Raw genomic sequence first — 21443 nt, 5'->3', positions numbered from 1 at the left:
ACATCAATATAATCTAAAATTATGCAATTAGGTTCATATAATACATTTAAAAAATGTACTAAATTAAACTGAACGAACTTACCGGACTAATCCGCAACAACAATCAAGGTACTACTCAGCAACTTTTTCTTTTCCTTAATTTTCAACACGTTCTTAATCTAGAATAATAATTTCATTCAATTAATTAATTCAAATAAAATTTAACTCATTTTATAAAATTAAGTCTTTTTGATATTTTGCAAAATTACCCCAAACATTTACTTTTATGCAATTTAGTCCTTAAGCCCAAAACATGCAAATTAACCATTTTCAATAAATTCCAAGTTCAGCTAACTTGTATAATGTATCATTATAGCCCATAATTGCTATTATTTCACTCAAGTCCTTGTAATTTTATCACTTTAACATTTTAGTCCTTTAACATTAAAATTACTAAAAAATTACTTTACAAAATAGTCTTATTTAACAATCAAACTTAATAATTTATCATAAAACTTCGAATTAAAATCACATAATATCCTTTAACCATTTTAAAAAAAGATAATATTAGTTGGCCCTAATGCAACGGTCTCAAAAACATAAAAAATTACAAGAAACCGATAAAAATCGACTACCAAATGAAAGAAAAGCTTGGCCAAAGCTCAAAAATTACCATGTTGACGGTGCTTCCCCAAGAAGAAAACATGAAAGCGATGACTTATTCTTTTACTTTTCTTTTATTTACTTACATTTACGATTATGCTTTACTTTAAACAAACGAAAAGTTCATGAATTTAACACTTTATACCGTCCAACTAAACCCATATTATATTACCATTAAAGTCCCTCCATTTGATATTTTAACCTTTTAACCTATTCTAATCAATTTGCAACTTTACATCTAGTTCTTTTTAATTATAACTATCTAAACGATAGAATTTCATAATCAAATAGAATTTCATAATCAAATTTTAACATGACACTAATGGCCTCGTAAATATTAGTTATTTAATATTTATGGACTAACACGTCAAAGTTGTGCCCCAAAACTACCATTTTCGATAGTACCAAAACTGGACTAATTAGTAAATCCTTATTAATTAGGATTTAATTACAATTTACCCCAATCTAGAGAATTCCACATCATTCCTACCATTTTTCCATTTAAAGAGGTCCAATTACCAATTGGGTACTTCAATTATTCAATTAAACAAACTTTATTTCAATTTAACCTTAAACTAATTAGGACTTAATGAAAAAATAACCCAAAAGTTAGTGGATTTAATCATGTCACCATCGCTTGGACTGTTTATATGGTTTAATCACCATTTTGGTCCCTTTAGTATTTTAAATCTACAGCAATTCACTTTTCCATCTTTTACAATTAATTCTTTTACCTTAATTAAGCAACCAATCATCAAAATTATCGGACCAAACTTCAATTCACCTATAATACGAATATGTAAATATTTAGTAAAAAATTTACGACCTTAAATTACGAAAACGAGGTTCCATACCTCATTCAAACCACTTGACCTTTGAATTGTATCACTTATATTCATTTGTTCAATTTATAAAAATAAAATATTAAGCCAAAGTTCAATATAATATTATAATTGACTCAAACTATTAAATAATAATACAAACTTATTCGTCGAATTTGTGGTTCCGAAACCACTGAAAATGAGTTATTACATAAAAAGATTAATCTGAGTTGAGACCTTGAGGATGCCGAGTCCGCACCCTAACCTGGTGGGTGTCTATAAAGATGGAAATTAAAGGGGGTGAGCATCCAAAATAACAAATCTCAGAACAATCGCAATCATATGGCAAAGCAGAATTCAACAGCTCATTTGAGCATGCTTACGAATGTCAATGCAATGCAAAAAGAAAATAACGGGAAAAGTTACTACCCATACTCCGCTACACTCCACAGTAAGCATTACCAAGAACTCATCCATCCTATAACACTCTAGTTTGTGTAAGAACACTAGTATTTTAGTTCAAAATTTGTAGACAAGCTGCCAGTAGGTTGTAGATGAACCACCAGTGTGCAGATTACTAAACTATCGTACTTCCTCCTTTCAACCGTCCCACCTATGCAATGGAATATACATGATCACAACAAACCATATAGAAACAATAGACATGTTTAACATGTATTCAGTTCAATAGTACCAAAAGACATAATCAACATGTATTCAGTTCAATAATAACAGTAGGCATGTTGGAAAATCAGATTTAGAAAATGCAGTAGAAAATAAATTAGAAAAAACCAGAGTTTTAAAAAAAATTCCAAAACAAGAACTTGTCCTAATATCTAAAGTAATAAACACTTAATTAAATTGTACATTTTCGTTTCGTCTAAGATAAATGCTTTGAACGAATAATCTTCTCCACTATCCTCAAGCTCATGCCTACCTTAGTGTAGGCTCATTTCGAATAAAAAAATTCACAAAAATTACCTGTGGATAATTTCGTAATTTCTCTAAAATTTTGGCCAAGTTGTAAATAAGAAAAATATCCCTAGAATTTTTTTGAAATAATCTCTTTAGAGAATTTTCCTCTACAACTTTCTATTTTTTAAGTGTGTGAAATAGTGACCCAAGCTCTCTTTGTATAGGAAGAGTTTAGAAGTTCAATTATAATTAAACTTAATCACTTTAATATTAAATTATATAATATTTATCAGATAAATATTAGGTTAAATTTAATAATAAATATTATTAAATTAATAGTATATTTATCTATAAGAAAACATTAAATTAATTTAAAATTTAATATTAAATCTAGCAAAATAATATTATTTTTGAAATAGTTAATCTGAAATCAAATTCTCTAGTAGAGTCCCAATACAAGTGTAATTCTTCCATTGCTCAACCACTAAAGACCCATCGCCGTCGACCATTTTTCAGCCATCGAAATGCCACCATCGGCACCTGAGTTCGTTCGATTTTTACCAGATTGATTCGGACAAATAATGGTTCACCGATCCGGTCTAGCCACCGGTTGAACCATCAGCCTGATTTCACATACCAAGCCCGATTCAACTAGTTTTTGGGTCATGGTCTCGATTTTGGACTCCCGAGCCCAATTTATGATCTCAGGTCCAATTTTCAAGTTTAATTACCCATTGGGCCAATTGTCTAACTTGAAAATTAATTTCCAAAAATATCATATTAATTTTCATTAATTTGATTAATTTAATTTTACTTTATCAAAATTAATTTTCCCAAAAATCACTTAGATTTTCCAAATTAATTTTTCAAGAAAATTCTTTAATTAATTTCTTTAGTTGAACAATTCTTACAACCACACAATTTAATTCCACATCAAACAAATCGACTCAATTCAATTATTTCCAAAGTCGTAGAATTTTCTCCAGATTCAAATGCAGTCCAATCGAGTTTTTATTGAGCTAGCGGAGGGACTAATCGAACATATACAATTAGGCTCTAGTAATTGCAATTATGTCTAGAAGCACCATTACAGTAAATTGCAATTACTTAATCATGGAGTCAGTCCACAAGAAGTACCATGATTGAAAATTCTTTATTGTATATTCTTTACAAAAACAATTCATCCAACTGCTTTGTCCAATGATCCTTTCATGTGTGTGTTACCCTCATATGATATCCTTGATTCATTAGAGTCAAATCCATTCAATCAATACAATCCTATTTCATCTCATTGTCACCAATATGTCTTCTTAATGATTAATATGATCACTGTCAATAAATGATTATGATACATTGCTTGTTCGAGAACGAGCAACCCGTGGTCACGTTCCATATTGATCAATCCACACAAAGCCAATGAGAGGATATCGTTAACTCTTTAATTGAGCCACTACAGCAAAATAAGCTTTAGCAGTGTTTTTTTAGGCCTATAACGGCGCTAAAAAGCGCCGCTAAATGTATTTGTGACGTTTCACAAACGCCACAAAAAATGCCGCTATAGACCACGCCACTAATTTTGGTAGCCGCTAAAAGTCATGACCTTTAGAGGCACTATTTTAGCAAACGCCACTAAAGAACATGATCTTTAGCGGTGCTTTTGTAGAAAACATCGTTAAAGAACATGAACTTTAGCGGTGCTTTTATCACAAATGCTGCTAAAGGTCATGACCTTTAGCGACGCTTTTATTAGAAACGCTGCTAAAGGTCATGTTCTTTAGCGGCGCTTTACTAAAAGCGTCACTAACTTTGGCAGATTTGTAACATCCAATTGTCCTCCATATGCAACCCTTCCTGTAACATGGAAACCAACCAAAAATAGCAAATCTAACTTTAACGAAAGATATATGATATAAATTAATAAATGAAGTATAATTCAAATTATTCTTACAATAATGTTAAAAGTTAAAATGTTAAAAATATTCATACAATAGTCTAAGATGGTAGATTTTGTGACTGCTAAAACATCTTCATCATATTCTGAAGCTGTTGTTGGAGTGCGTCGTACTTTCTGCTCTGCTCTGCTTCCCTTGCTGCTGCCTCTGCTTTAAATTGTAGCTGGAGTTCTTCATATTTTCTTTAAACCTTAGCTTCTCTCGATGTTGCCTCCGCTTTAAGTTGAGTAATTTGCTCAACTGTGCTTGCTTGCATCTGAGCCATCTGGTCTCTTAACCTCTGAACTTCAACTTGAGCTTGACTCCCCGAAGGTATATATTGCTGCGAGCTAGATCCAAAATATTGGGTTGGGTTAACAAAATATCCTTAAAACCGAACCCAACCATACCTTTCAGGACTCAAAACTTCAGTAATAATTCGGTTATCAATGTCGTCAAGATGAACAGAACTATCATTCAAAGCAATCGCTTCGTACACCACCTTTTTATCGTTTAGTTTCTCCCTAATAAATCAATCAAATAGTTAGAAACGCAATATATATTATAAAAACAAATGCAATATAACTTAACAATATTTGCATTACAAACAAAGAATTAAACCATTATAATTAAACACTATAAATATTTAAAATAATTCAAATTTTATAAGTAAACATACCATAATTTCTACAGCTTTAGTAGTCATAGGAGATCCATCTTTCTTCCTATGTGTAATGTCAAAAAGCTGAAGGCGTCCAACTTTTTGACAGGATGACAGTTCCTACAATATAGTAGTAAAAATATTATTTAATGGAAAGTAATAAATATTTGACACTATTAATAAATTCAAAATACCTCGGCCTTAGCTACACAAGCAAAACTTTTAGACCTAGCTGTGTGAGTGAATTTCTATTTTGCCTGCTGCTTTTTCCAACTCGTTCACGATCCTACATTATGAAATTATTATTACGTATATAGTAAATACTATAAATCGAAATAATTATAAGAGTTTGGAAGTACGTAATACCTCTCTTTCTTTGAATACCAAAATCTAATTGCATCTTCCCATTGGTACCTCAGCATTCCTGGTGGGACATTTTGCAATTTCTCTTCGAGGGTTGTTTTTGTCTTAAAATAATATTTATTTAAAGTACTTTTATGGTCTCTCCATCTTTTTCCGAATGCCTTCTTGACATAATTATCCGAGACCTCTAAAGCAAACCTCGCCTACAAAAAACACAAGTTTAGAAAGTAAATATAAATGAAACTTAAACCAAAGTATTATAAATTACATTAACGTTTTGTTACCTTAATATTATCGAGAGCTTGATTTTTGTTACTATCAGGCATTTAATGCCATGACTCGTAGTTGATAGGCAACATATTGGCATTTCTTGCTATAATGCCCAAATATCCTGCTAAAAGTCAAGCTTCTGATCCAACAGGCTGACCAAAACTGTTTCTACATACTTTGACACACTTGACAGGATCTAACTCGTATAAATCTTTAAGAAGCGTATGTCCTCGACCTCTGTGCGTCCCACCACTTTCAACTGAAAATGGTATATTCTAATATAAGAATTTGAAAAAAAATCAATAATAAAAGTCAACATGCATGTAAATTAAATGTAACATTACTTTGAATTTCTGCAGGATCGTCAGGTGTATTCGAAACATTCGAAGATCCAATAGCAGTCTGTTGTTCACTATTTGTTTCTTCTGAGTTTGGAGTATTTGAACAATACTTAGATCTCGCAATTTCTTCTAAGCATTTTATTTGCAATAGACATAAAATAGTTGAAAATTTAGTAACTAATTATAACAATAACAACACATATAAATAGTTGAAATATTAATAAGACCAAGATTTAAATTATGATATTACATATAATTAAAAAATCGTAAAATCTTACTATATCATAATTCGTAAATATTGTGACAGCCAAAATTGACCCTAGCCGGGAAGTGGTTTCGGGACCGCTAAACCGAGTCACCGAAAGGTTTGAATGTGATGTTTATTGTCTAGAATATGTAATCATGAATGTGTAAAAATTTCAAGCTTCGATTTAGTCGATTGCATGTGAATTTAGTCAATAGGACTTATATGAGAAAATTTTAAAATGTGATAGGTCAATGCATGAGGACCTATTAGTGCATGTGGAAGAAAAAGGGGACTTGCATGTCAAATTCCCCCTCCCTAATATGTAGTGGCCGGCCATGCTATAGGTGGAAACATGTCTCCAACATGTTATGCTAGTGATGCATGTTAAGAATAATAAAATAATAAGCATGGTGATTAAATAATGAAAGAAGGGTGATGGAGAAAAAAAAAAAAAGTACATGGTCTCACCCCCCCTTGTTGCCGTGAATTGAAGAAAGAAAACAAAAAAAAAAAGAGTTCATTCTTAAACATCCTTGGCCGAATAGAGGAAAGAAAGGAAGGGGAAAAAGGCTTGAGAAAAATCGGCTATGGTGGTGGTTAGACTAAGGTATGTTTGATGTTGTCTTTGAGATGCATGCATGTTTTAAATAGCCCATGTTTAAACTTTGAATCTTGTTGATAACATGAGCAATCGGTCATGAGAAAGTGTTCAAGGAAAAGGTTGTTGATGAAAGAAATTAATGTGTTAAGGGATTATATGAAACTTATTCATGTTTATATATGTTATATGCAACGAAAATGGTTGATGATTTTGGAGGTGATTAGCTTGAATCGGCCACGGTATATCCATAAACACGATCTATGCTTGTTATGTTACTCATGGTTAAAACAATTCGGCTAGGACATTCGGCCATGGATGGTTGTATTTCTTTGATGTTGTTTTTGATGCCTTAGGGCATTGAGAGTTGATTATAGATGAGGTGAGCTTCTTGATTTAAAAATTTGATGGATGTTAAGCTAATTGGGCAACCAAAGGTTCAATATTTTTGTTATGAGGTCATATGTGCATTCGGCCATGGTCTTTGCTTGAATATGAGAATTGTAATGTGATTTTCCTAAATTGTCTATGAATTTGGTTGTTGATTTCATGGTAATGGTATATTGAATCCATGAGAATTTAGTAAGGTTGCATTCGGCAACTTACTTGAAATTAAAAATCGATGTCTAAGCTTAGGTGATTTCGATGATGATATATGTGTGTATACATAAGTATATTTAGTTGATTCGGCTTTGGTAGTTGCATGAGATTATTAGCCGAATATACTAACATACATGTACATGTGAGATTGGATTGTAAATATTTAGCAAGGTGGTTAAACTAGTTAAATTATTGATATAGCTCAAGGAGCTAAAGGAGGTGAATCGAGCAAAGGCAAAGAAAAGGTTATCGAGTAGCCGAGTTGGAACCGTCTTACCCAACACGAGGTAAGTCATTAAGCATGTAGTTGGTATTATTTCAATGGTCATAATGTTGTGTATTGATGCTGAATGGAATGAATAAATGTACATATATATATGCATGTACGTATGTGATGATGAAATTGTTGAATGAAATAAATGAGGTGAGATGTAATGAGTTGTTGATCTCGGCACTAAATGTGCGGGATAACCATTTATGACCATGAGATTGGTGCTAAGTGCGCGGGATTAAATTGTACAGCACTAAGTGTGCGATTCTACTTTGTTGCACTAAGTGTGCGAAATGAATATGATGCACTAAGTGTGCGAATTGACCATGCGGCACTAAGTGTGCGGGTTTGACTATGTAGCACTAAGTGTGCGATTTGATTACGTGGCACTAAATGTGCGAGTTGATTATATAGCACTGAGTGTGCGGGCTCAATATACATTCGTGAATCATTATGGACACTATGTGTGCGACACTATTGAGCTGATCGCGGACAGCGGATCGGGTAAGTGTCTTGAGGACATGGCTAATATATGCTATGCGTATACTTGGTGTTGAGCTCGGTAAGTTGAACCTATGTGACAACTATACTTGAAGTCACGTACATAAAAATTTATCGTAGGATGGGTGAAAGGCCGTTTTGTGGTTTGATTGTAACGAAAATAAATTGATTTATGAAAATGCTTCAATGTCCTATTGATGAGTATATGAATTGTGAAGGCATGAATTGATATGAAATTGAATCGGTAGGTTGGTGGAACTATGGTATGGTTCGGTATGGATGGAGTAAATTGTCTCATTCCATTTTATTCCTCTTGTGATAATGTTATTGATGTATAGTAGAGCATTGCTTATGACTTACTGAGTTATAAACTCACCCGGTGTTTCCTTGTCACCCATTATAGGTTGCTTGGACTCATCAATTTTTACGGGGTCGGGCCGTCAACGAAGTCATCACACCAGATAGCTAGTTTTGGTACTTTCTTCTTAGTGTGCTTAGAAGATCATTTTGGCATGTATAAGCTAGTACGTTGTGTTTGAATTATGGCATGTAAACTTTAAGCCATGCGAAAATGGCACGAATGTTCGATTGAGTTGGATCGAGGGTAGGCATGAAATGGACCTAGTTACTTTCGTAACAGATGCTGGCAGCAGCAGTGTCATGAGATTGAAAAATCACTAAAAATAGTAGGAGTGGAATTAATTGATGAATAAATTATGTAATCGAAGCTCGATGAGTCTGTTTTCATGAGGAAGTAACGAAAAGATCATATGGGCAGTATATTAAGAGATAATCAGATTTTAGTGGGACAGGGCCAGAACGGTTTCTGGATTCCCTGCTCCAACTTTGGAAATTCATTATAAATTAACCAGAGATAATTAGGGGTCGTACCATATATGTGCAGATTCCTCTCTGAGTCTAGTTTCCATAGAAACAAACGGCAACAGTATTGAAGCCCCGTGCAGGGAGATATGCCAGTCGTAATGGGCAAAGGTCAGTGTAGTCGACCCCTGCAACTTGGGGAACTTTGACTAATAAACTGTACTAATTGGCCCAACCAAAAATTCTAGAAAAAAATACATAGATGGGCACATGAGTCTAGTTTCTGGGAAAAATTACGAAACTGATTTTCGAGTTACGAAACTCAAGATATGAATTTTAAAACGACTAGTACACAGATTGGGCAGTGTCTGGAAAATAAATTTTGTAAGAGGGTAAAGCCAGTCAACACCTCGTGTTCGACCCCGATGACGGTTTCGGGTTTGGGGTGTTACATTTTATTGGTATCAGAGCTATGGTTTAGTCGGTTCTAGGACTTCCATAGCACGTATGAGTCTAGCTATACATGCCATAATGTTAATGTTTAAAAGGGTGATGACTTCTGACGGTTGAAATGTTTTTGTCTTGATTAGTAAATGGATCCCGGTGAAGAAAGAACCCTAGCGGATGACGTTGAGAGCGTAGCGGCTGCTCCTGCACAAGGGACGCCGCCTGTTGAACCCCAGTCATCTGCGAATAATCAAGGTGAGGGGGCTAAACAAGCCTTCTTTACCATGATGAATGAGTGGGTCGCGCAATATGCCCGAGCCAACCCGGCTGTCCAACAATTCCCAAATTTGAATAACCCACCCCAAGAGCCTGTAAGGCCGTCAGTCGCTGATCCTGTGAGGCTGAGTAAGCTACCTGTAGACTTGATTAGGAAGCGTGGGGCCGAGGAGTTCAAGGCCATAGTAACTGATGATGCCGAAAGGGCCGAGTTCTGGCTTGATAACACCATTCGGGTGTTCGATGAATTGTCATGCACACCCGATGAATGTCTAAAATGTGCTGTATCTTTGTTGCGAGACTCAGCCTACTATTGGTGGAGGACATTGATTTCCATAGTCCCGAACGAGCGAGTAACTTGGGACTTCTTTCAAACGGAATTTCGGAGGAAATTTATTAGCCAACGGTTCATTGACCAGAAGCGTAAGGAGTTCTTGGAACTCAAGCAAGGCCGTATGACTGTATCTGAATACGAACATGAATTCGTAAGACTTAGTAGGTATGCCCGGGAGTGCGTAGCTGATGAGGTTGCTATGTGCAAAAGATTTGAGGAAGGATTGAACGAAGATTTAAAGCTACTAATGGGTATTCTGGAAATAAAGGAATTCGTAACACTAGTCGAACGAGCCTGCAAGGCGGAGGAACTTGGAAAGGAGAAGAGGAAGGCTGAATTTGAAGCTAGAGATTATCGTAAAAGATCGACGGGTAAAGCTCCGTTCTCAGCTGTGAAGAAGTTCAGGGAGGACATTAGTAAGTCGAGGGCGACTACGGGAATTTCCATCAGGGCAAGACCATCGATGGGCTCCCGAGCTACTTCGGTAGCTAGTGTGGGCAATAATCGGCACGAGAAACCTGAATGTCCCCAATGTGGAAGACGACACCTAGGTGAATGTTGGGGCAAGTCTACTAACAGGGCCTGTTACGGATGCGGTTCGAAGGACCACTTCATTAGAGATTGCACGGAGCTGGATGAGAAGAATAAGATTCAAGGTGCAAGACCTAGTGGAGTGACATCTAGAGGTAGACCACCGAGAATTTTTGGAGGCAGGGGTGGTAGTCAGAGGGGGGCTTCTGATACGGCCGATCGCGCCGAGAACCGTGCTCCTGCTAGAGCATATGCCATTCGCGCACGAGAGGAGGCATCCTCCCCCGACGTCATCACTGGTACCTTCACTCTCTTTGATACTAATGTGATTGCATTGATTGACCCTGGTTCTACTCATTCATATGTATGCGAAACCTTAGCAACCAGTAAGACTCTACCTGTTGAGTCTACTGAGCTCGTAATTCGAGTATCAAACCCTTTGGGTCAATGCGTACTTGTTGATAAAGTGTGTAAGAGATGCCCTCTATTAATCCGAGAATCCTGTTTTCCGGCTGATTTGATGCTTTTGCCGTTCGACGAGTTTGATGTTATTCTTGGTTTGGATTGGTTAACCGCGCATGATGCGGTTGTGAATTGCAAAAGCAAGACTATCGATTTGAGGTGCGCAAATAACGAAATAATCCGAGTTGAGTCTGCGGACTTAAGGGGGTTGCCAGCTGTAATATCAGCAATGTTGGCCCAGAAATATGTAAGGAAAGGGTGCGAAGCATACCTCGCGTATGTACTTGATGACAAGGAGTTAGAAAAGAAACCCGAATCGGTGCCGGTGGTTTGTGAATACCCGGATGTTTTTCCTGAAGAGTTACCGGGTTTGCCACCTGTTCGGGAAGTAGAGTTTGGAATTGAGCTTGTACCTGGAACTACGCCAATTTCGATCGCTCCGTATCGTATGGCACTAACTGAGTTAAAAGAGTTGAAAGCTCAGTTGCAAGAATTGACGGATAGAGGTTTCGCTCGACCGAGTTTCTCGCCTTGGGGTGCACCAGTATTGTTCGTGAAAAAGAAGGACGGAACCATGAGGTTGTGCATTGACTATCGTCAACTGAATAAAGTGACGATAAAGAATAAGTATCCGTTACCGCGTATAGATGATCTGTTCGATCAATTAAAGGGAGCATCGGTGTTTTCAAAGATAGATTTGAGATCGGGTTATTATCAGTTACGGATTCGAGATTCGGACGTACCCAAAACTGCTTTCAGAACGAGGTACGGTCACTATGAGTTCTTAGTGATGCCGTTTGGGCTCACTAATGCCCCTGCGGTGTTTATGGATTTGATGAATCGGATCTTTAGGCCGTACTTGGATCGGTTCGTAGTTGTGTTTATTGATGACATCTTGGTCTATTCAAGAGATGAGGCCGAACATGCTGAGCATCTGAGGCTAGTGATGCAAATTTTGCGGGATAAGCAGTTATATGCTAAGTTCAGTAAGTGTGAGTTCTGGCTAAGAGAGGTTAGCTTCTTGGGTCATGTGGTATCCGCATTGGGTATTCGGGTTGACCCGAGCAAAATTTCAGCCATACTTAACTGGAAGCCTCCGAGAAACGTTACCGAAGTCCGGAGCTTTCTAGGGCTCGCCGGTTATTACCGACGATTTGTCAAAGGTTTCTCGATGATAGCCACACCAATGACGAAGCTACTTCAGAAGGATGTTAAGTTCGAATGGACGGAGAAATGTCAGAAAAGCTTCGATCAACTGAAAACTCATCTGACTAAAGCTCCAATTTTGGTGCAACCCGAATCGGGTAAAGAGTTTGTCGTTTATAGTGACGCATCCCTACTCGGGTTGGGTTGTGTATTGATGCAAGAAGGTCGAGTTGTGGCCTATGCGTCGAGACAATTGAAGCCACACGAGAGAAATTATCCGACCCATGATCTCGAACTAGCCGCCATTGTGTTTGCATTGAAAATATGGCGACATTATTTGTTTGGTGAGAAGTGCCATGTGTTTTCGGATCACAAAAGTCTCAAATATTTGATGACTCAACGGGACTTGAATCTGCGACAAAGACGTTGGCTTGAATTGTTGAAGGATTATGAGCTTGTCATTGATTACCACCCGGGAAAGGCTAATGTGGTTGCGGACGCCTTAAGCCGGAAATCACTGTTTGCTTTGCGAGCGATGAATGTACACTTGTCTGTTCTACCTGACAATGTGTTAGTAGCTGAATTAAAAGCCAAACCATTATTGACTCATCAAATTCATGAAGCTCAGAAAGTCGATGATGAATTAGTTGCAAAACGAGCTGAGTGTGTTCCAAACAAGGAATCGGAGTTTCAGATTGATGATGATGGTTGTTTGAGGTTTAGAAGTCGTTTGTGCGTTCCAAGGAATTCGGAACTCATTCCGATGATCCTGAACGAAGCCCATTGTAGCCGAATGTCAATTCACCCGGGGAGCACGAAAATGTACAACGACTTGAAACGTCGATTTTGGTGGCATGGTATGAAGCGAGACATCTCCGACTTTGTTTCGAGATGTTTAATATGTCAGCAAGTGAAAGCGGAACATCAAGTGCCTTCAGGGTTACTTCAGCCGATCATGATACCCGAGTGGAAATGGGACCGAGTCACAATGGACTTTGTGTCCGGACTGCCATTGTCCGCAAGTAAGAAGGATGCGATTTGGGTTGTTGTTGATAGGCTGACTAAGTCGGCTCACTTTATCCCCGTGCGTACGGATTTCTCATTGGATAAACTAGCCGAGTTGTATGTTTCTCAGATTGTGAGATTACATGGAGTACCTATTTCTATCGTGTCGGATAGAGATCCGAGATTCACCTCGCGATTTTGGAAGAAATTGCAAGAAGCTTTGGGTACCCAGCTGCATTTTAGCACCGCTTTTCATCCCCAAACCGATGGTCAATCCGAGCGGATAATTCAGATACTCGAGGATATGCTGAGATGCTGCATCCTTGAGTTTAGTGGTTCATGGGAACGGTATGTACCTTTGATTGAATTCGCTTACAACAATAGTTTTCAATCAAGTATTAAGATGGCACCTTACGAGGCTTTGTACGGTCGTAAATGCCGTACACCATTGTTTTGGACCGAGCTTGGTGAAAGTAAAATTTTCGGAGTTGATTTGATTAAAGATGCTGAACAGAAAGTAAAAGTAATCCGTGAAAGTTTGAAGGCAGCCACAGATCGTCAGAAATCGTATGCGGATCTGAAACGGAAGGACATTGAATATCAGGTGGGAGATAAAGTGTTCCTTAAAGTTTCGCCTTGGAAAAAGGTACTTAGGTTTGGCCGTAAGGGCAAGTTGAGCCCGAGATTCATTGGGCCGTACGAAATCTCCGAACGAGTGGGGCCAGTTGCGTATAGATTGATTTTGCCCCCTGAGCTTGAAAAGATTCACGATGTCTTTCATGTTTCGATGCTTCGACGCTATCGATCTGATCCGTCGCATATAATTAGCCCATCAGAGGTTGAAATTCAAGCCGATATGAGTTATGAAGAAGAACCGATACGTATCCTAGCTCGTGAGGTGAAAGAGTTGCGAAACAAAAGGGTTCCGTTGGTTAAGGTGTTGTGGCTCAAACACGGGATCGAGGAAGCAACCTGGGAACCCGAGAGCTCGATGAAGGAACGATATCCAAACCTATTTACTGGTAAGATTTTCGAGGACGAAAATTTCTTAAGTGAGGGAGAGTTGTGACAGCCCAAAATTGACCCTAGCCGGGAAGTGGTTTCGGGACCGCTAAACCGAGTCACCGAAAGGTTTGAATGTGATGTTTATTGTCTAGAATATGTAATCATGAATGTGTAAAAATTTCAAGCTTCGATTTAGTCGATTGCATGTGAATTTAGTCAATAGGACTTATATGAGAAAATTTTAAAATGTGATAGGTCAATGCATGAGGACCTATTAGTGCATGTGGAAGAAAAAGGGGACTTGCATGTCAAATTCCCCCTCCCTAATATGTAGTGGCCGGCCATGCTATAGGTGGAAACATGTCTCCAACATGTTATGCTAGTGATGCATGTTAAGAATAATAAAATAATAAGCATGGTGATTAAATAATGAAAGAAGGGTGATGGAGAAAAAAAAAAAAAGTACATGGTCTCACCCCCCCTTGTTGCCGTGAATTGAAGAAAGAAAACAAAAAAAAAAAAGAGTTCATTCTTAAACATCCTTGGCCGAATAGAGGAAAGAAAGGAAGGGGAAAAAGGCTTGAGAAAAATCGGCTATGGTGGTGGTTAGACTAAGGTATGTTTGATGTTGTCTTTGAGATGCATGCATGTTTTAAATAGCCCATGTTTAAACTTTGAATCTTGTTGATAACATGAGCAATCGGTCATGAGAAAGTGTTCAAGGAAAAGGTTGTTGATGAAAGAAATTAATGTGTTAAGGGATTATATGAAACTTATTCATGTTTATATATGTTATATGCAACGAAAATGGTTGATGATTTTGGAGGTGATTAGCTTGAATCGGCCACGGTATATCCATAAACACGATCTATGCTTGTTATGTTACTCATGGTTAAAACAATTCGGCTAGGACATTCGGCCATGGATGGTTGTATTTCTTTGATGTTGTTTTTGATGCCTTAGGGCATTGAGAGTTGATTATAGATGAGGTGAGCTTCTTGATTTAAAAATTTGATGGATGTTAAGCTAATTGGGCAACCAAAGGTTCAATATTTTTGTTATGAGGTCATATGTGCATTCGGCCATGGTCTTTGCTTGAATATGAGAATTGTAATGTGATTTTCCTAAATTGTCTATGAATTTGGTTGTTGATTTCATGGTAATGGTATATTGAATCCATGAGAATTTAGTAAGGTTGCATTCGGCAACTTACTTGAAATTAAAAATCGATGTCTAAGCTTAGGTGATTTCGATGATGATATATGTGTGTATACATAAGTATATTTAGTTGATTCGGCTTTGGTAGTTGCATGAGATTATTAGCCGAATATACTAACATACATGTACATGTGAGATTGGATTGTAAATATTTAGCAAGGTGGTTAAACTAGTTAAATTATTGATATAGCTCAAGGAGCTAAAGGAGGTGAATCGAGCAAAGGCAAAGAAAAGGTTATCGAGTAGCCGAGTTGGAACCGTCTTACCCAACACGAGGTAAGTCATTAAGCATGTAGTTGGTATTATTTCAATGGTCATAATGTTGTGTATTGATGCTGAATGGAATGAATAAATGTACATATATATATGCATGTACGTATGTGATGATGAAATTGTTGAATGAAATAAATGAGGTGAGATGTAATGAGTTGTTGATCTCGGCACTAAATGTGCGGGATAACCATTTATGACCATGAGATTGGTGCTAAGTGCGCGGGATTAAATTGTACAGCACTAAGTGTGCGATTCTACTTTGTTGCACTAAGTGTGCGAAATGAATATGATGCACTAAGTGTGCGAATTGACCATGCGGCACTAAGTGTGCGGGTTTGACTATGTAGCACTAAGTGTGCGATTTGATTACGTGGCACTAAATGTGCGAGTTGATTATATAGCACTGAGTGTGCGGGCTCAATATACATTCGTGAATCATTATGGACACTATGTGTGCGACACTATTGAGCTGATCGCGGACAGCGGATCGGGTAAGTGTCTTGAGGACATGGCTAATATATGCTATGCGTATACTTGGTGTTGAGCTCGGTAAGTTGAACCTATGTGACAACTATACTTGAAGTCACGTACATAAAAATTTATCGTAGGATGGGTGAAAGGCCGTTTTGTGGTTTGATTGTAACGAAAATAAATTGATTTATGAAAATGCTTCAATGTCCTATTGATGAGTATATGAATTGTGAAGGCATGAATTGATATGAAATTGAATCGGTAGGTTGGTGGAACTATGGTATGGTTCGGTATGGATGGAGTAAATTGTCTCATTCCATTTTATTCCTCTTGTGATAATGTTATTGATGTATAGTAGAGCATTGCTTATGACTTACTGAGTTATAAACTCACCCGGTGTTTCCTTGTCACCCATTATAGGTTGCTTGGACTCATCAATTTTTACGGGGTCGGGCCGTCAACGAAGTCATCACACCAGATAGCTAGTTTTGGTACTTTCTTCTTAGTGTGCTTAGAAGATCATTTTGGCATGTATAAGCTAGTACGTTGTGTTTGAATTATGGCATGTAAACTTTAAGCCATGCGAAAATGGCACGAATGTTCGATTGAGTTGGATCGAGGGTAGGCATGAAATGGACCTAGTTACTTTCGTAACAGATGCTGGCAGCAGCAGTGTCATGAGATTGAAAAATCACTAAAAATAGTAGGAGTGGAATTAATTGATGAATAAATTATGTAATCGAAGCTCGATGAGTCTGTTTTCATGAGGAAGTAACGAAAAGATCATATGGGCAGTATATTAAGAGATAATCAGATTTTAGTGGGACAGGGCCAGAACGGTTTCTGGATTCCCTGCTCCAACTTTGGAAATTCATTATAAATTAACCAGAGATAATTAGGGGTCGTACCATATATGTGCAGATTCCTCTCTGAGTCTAGTTTCCATAGAAACAAACGGCAACAGTATTGAAGCCCCGTGCAGGGAGATATCCCAGTCGTAATGGGCAAAGGTCAGTGTAGTCGACCCCTGCAACTTGGGGAACTTTGACTAATAAACTGTACTAATTGGCCCAACCAAAAATTCTAGAAAAAAATACATAGATGGGCACATGAGTCTAGTTTCTGGGAAAAATTACGAAACTGATTTTCGAGTTACGAAACTCAAGATATGAATTTTAAAACGACTAGTACACAGATTGGGCAGTGTCTGGAAAATAAATTTTGTAAGAGGGTAAAGCCAGTCAACACCTCGTGTTCGACCCCGATGACGGTTTCGGGTTTGGGGTGTTACAAATATCTTCATCCATATCCTGGCGAACCCATTGAAATTGTGTACTAGTACTAGGGATATTTTCGTTTAAGTTTTGTTCTTCGACGACATGAAAAGCCTTTGAAGCCTTGGTATTAGTGGAAAATACCGCAAAATTTTAATTGGCTTCTTCCTTGACTGTGTATCGTCTTCATATCTTTGAACTGTTGGTTTTTTCAATCGCCCCAATACAACATGCAGTCATTTGGGCAACTATGAATTTTGTTGTACCCAAGGCCCAAATCTTTTATCAGTTTCTTCATATCTTTGCATGAATGAGGGATTTTTGCAAACGGAAACATCTCTTTCAAAAACTCTAACAGCATTGTCAAAGAGTTTCTGATCCACCCTCCCAAACACTTTAGTTGAAAAAGACGAATACAGAAGGACATTTTTGAACATTTTGATCCCTCATAAAGCTCTTCATTCATTTCATTAAGCAGCGTGAAGAACTTCATCGCTTCTCCATTCGGCTCTTCATCAGGTATACTTCTTCCCGTTTCAGTAAAAGCATTTCCACCGATATTACAATCATCGGATGGAACAAAGTCGGGTGGAAACGATTGCAAACCATGACTACGCATATTAAATGCATCCCGCAACATACCTTTCATGTCATCTTCTCTAATAGATCGATGGTAAGCACTACGAGGATAAATCGGATTAATTACTGAAGAGGAAGAAATACGTGTTCATTCTCCATGGAAAATCCATTTTTTATACCCCGAATAAACCCATCAACAATTAGATGCTCATAGACAACTTCACAAAAATGCCAATTGATGTTGCCACACTTCTTACACGGGCAAAGAATCATATTCTCTTGGCTTGCATTTTGAAATGCAAAATTTAGAAAAAAAATTGTTCTCCATTTCGATAGTCGTTGCTTACCCTTGACAAATTCATCCAAGACCGGTCCATTTCGTTGTTCTTGAAGTCTGAAGTTGACAATAAATTACACAGGTAATCATGGTTATTTATAAGTATAATTAAATTATGTAACTTATGATATGATATATATATTTATGTATTATGCAAGTTATGTAAGTTATGATATGATATACATAAGTTATTAAGTTATGTAAGTTATGTGAGTTATGTAAGCTATGATATGATATATATTTATGTATTATGTAAGTTATGTAAGTTGAGTTATGATATATATAAGTTATGTGAGTTATGTAAGTTGAGTTATGGTATATATAAGTTATGTAAGTTATGTGAGTTATGTAAGTTGAGTTATGATATATATAAGTTATTATGTATGTTATGTGAGTTATGTATGTTATGTGGAAATTAGTATTTCAAGATCTGTATTTAGATTTTTAAAATAATGTAAATTGAGTAATAAGTTATTTTTAAATATATCATTTACATAGGTATGTAAATTTAAAATTTTATGTATAATATTTAAAAATATTTAAAAATAAATAATTATATATAATATTTAAAAACATAAAATAAATAATTATGTTTAAAATTTAAAAAGTTATTAGTAATGAATTTAAAAATATAGGTGATATATTAAAAATATAGGTTTTAATATTTAAAAATATAAAATAAATAATTTAAAAATCTAAGCCATTGATCAGGGAAAAAAACCTAAACGCTGAAGCAATCGAATTACCAAGTTGTTGTTTACACGTCAAGAATTATTTAATTTCCTACAAATCTTTTAATGTTTCAAGTAACCTTTAATGTAATAACACATAAATAATGAAAAATAAATTCCAAGAAATTAAGTAATATGTAAATAGTGAAAATTAAAAGATTTTTTTTAGAAATTAAGTGACTAATAAATAATGGAAATTAAAGATTTTTAAAAAAGTAAGTAATCGTTAAATCATGAAAAGATTACACGAGATTACTTAAAACAGTAAAAGTTTTTAAAAAAATTAAATTATAAATAATAGAAAATTACTTAATACATTAAAGATAAAAACGAAATAATTTAGAACCGGTAACCTATAAAATAGGTTGCACCCATGGAATTTGAGGGTAGTAGATCCTTGAAATTCAGTCGATTTCATTACCCATTTTGTTTGTTCATATGTCAGAAATTAAACTCAATATTTCAATGTCTGTAAAGAATGAAGATTAGCAAGATATATATAAGTTCACCATGCTATTGCTTCGAACCATGAGACAAAACACAGAACTAATCAAAACCAGGTTGTTTAAACTGATGGTTGATATAGTTTTAACATTTGAACCTAACACACTCCAAGGCAAAGTTCTAAAGGCTCTCCTCAAGCAACTAAAGATACACAAGATATAAGAAGTGTTGTCATTGCGTGTGCGTCCAACCATAGAACACACCCCAAATCAGTACTAACTTACCCTTGCACAAGATCAACAACTCCCCAAGCCTTAATCCTCCAATGGATTAGTTGCTCTATGACCTTCACCTAAATAATCTAAAAGATTAATATCGAAAATAAACCCCTATTCAAAGAGGTAACAAATAACGAAATAAAGGGCTTTAATTGAAAAAAATAACCTTGACCACACTTATGTAAGAACCGAGTTATCAAACCCCACCCACGAACACCACCAAAATTAAATTACCCCAACACCAAGAGATTGGGAACAAAATCAAGAAAAGAACAAAAGAAGTGAAACCCCATTTTGGAATACTCCACGCGAACAATAAAGAACAAAACAACAGAATAGGAGAAAGAAAAATCGTACAATGTGGAAACAAATTTTAACAAACGGAACAAGCAAAAATGACAACAAAAATGCCAACAAAAGAATCTGACCGTGAGATGAGCGAAACTGACCGTGAATAGATTCCGTGAATAGAGGAAGCGGGCGACAGAGGAAGCAAGTGACAGAGCGACCGCCGAAGTGGAGACAACTGCGACAACAGCAGCGTTGGACAGGTCTTGGGAAATTGGGGAAATGAAATCGGGGAAATTGGGGGAAAAGGAATTGGGAAATTTGGGAAATGAAATCGGAGAAATTGGGGGAATAGGAAATGGGAAATTAGGGAAATGAAATTGGGGAAATCTGAGTGGGGAAAAACTAAGGAAATTCGACGCTAAACAAACGACGTCGTTTAAGTTAGTTTAATTAAAATTTGAAGCGTTTATCAAAAGCGCCACTAACGCAGCTAAAATCGCAAATAAAAACAACAACGTTTAGCAAACACTTAAAACATAATTGCGGAGTTTTTCGTAAAAACACCACTAACACATATCCTTTTGCGGCATTTTAGTCAAAATGCCACTAGAAAGGCAAATAAAAACGAAAACGTTTAGCAAACACTTAAAACATAATTGCGGCATTTTCTGTAAAAACGCCACTAACACATATCCCCTTGTGGCATTTTAGTAAAAACACCACTAAAAACGCAGATAAAACGACAACGTCTAGCAAACACTTAAAACCTAATTACAGCGTTTTTCGTACAACCGCCACTAATAGATATCCTTTTGCAGCGTTTTAGTAAAAATGCCACTAAAAACGCAGATAAAATGGCATCGTTATGCTATCTTTTAATACATATTTGAGGCGTTTTCACAAAAAACGCCACTATTGCTCAATCTTAAAATTATTTTCAAATTATTATAAATAATAGCATTTTAATTTTTCCCATTTTTAACATATATTTTTCTATGTTTTTAACATAACCCTAAACTCTAAAATATTAAATTAAAACCCTAAACCATAAGCCCTTAACCCCTAGACCTTAAGCCCTTAACCCCTAAACTCTAAGCTCTTAAACCCTAAAACACTAAACCATAAACCTACACCCTAAACCGTAAACACTAAACTCTTAATATTAAATCATAAACCTTAAAATTTAAACCATAAACCTACACCCTAAATTGTAAACACTAAACCCTAAGCTCCTAACTCCTAAACACTAAACACTAAACCACAAACCACAAACTATAAACCATAAACCCTAAACTCAAAACTATAATCCCAATATAATAAACATTATATCATAAACCCTAAAACCCTAAACTCTAGAC

The 21443-nt window shown here is 36.3% G+C and overlaps 1 long non-coding RNA gene across 1 annotated transcript; it reads right to left on the bottom strand.

The window, feature by feature from the left end:
* Positions 1–5453: 5453 nt before the first annotated feature.
* On the bottom strand, positions 5454–5661 carry LOC107919794 (uncharacterized). Its single transcript, XR_001690455.2, has 2 exons — positions 5618–5661; positions 5454–5536 (listed from the first exon to the last, which is right to left on the bottom strand). It is a non-coding gene; the product is annotated as an uncharacterized lncRNA (long non-coding RNA).
* Between the last annotated feature and the right edge of the window lie 15782 nt (positions 5662–21443).

Source organism: Gossypium hirsutum, chromosome D13 (assembly GCF_007990345.1).
Source record: "Gossypium hirsutum isolate 1008001.06 chromosome D13, Gossypium_hirsutum_v2.1, whole genome shotgun sequence".
NCBI lineage: Eukaryota > Viridiplantae > Streptophyta > Magnoliopsida > Malvales > Malvaceae > Gossypium > Gossypium hirsutum.
Note: the sequence above shows the minus strand (reverse complement) of the source record. Positions and strands in the feature narration are given on the sequence as shown.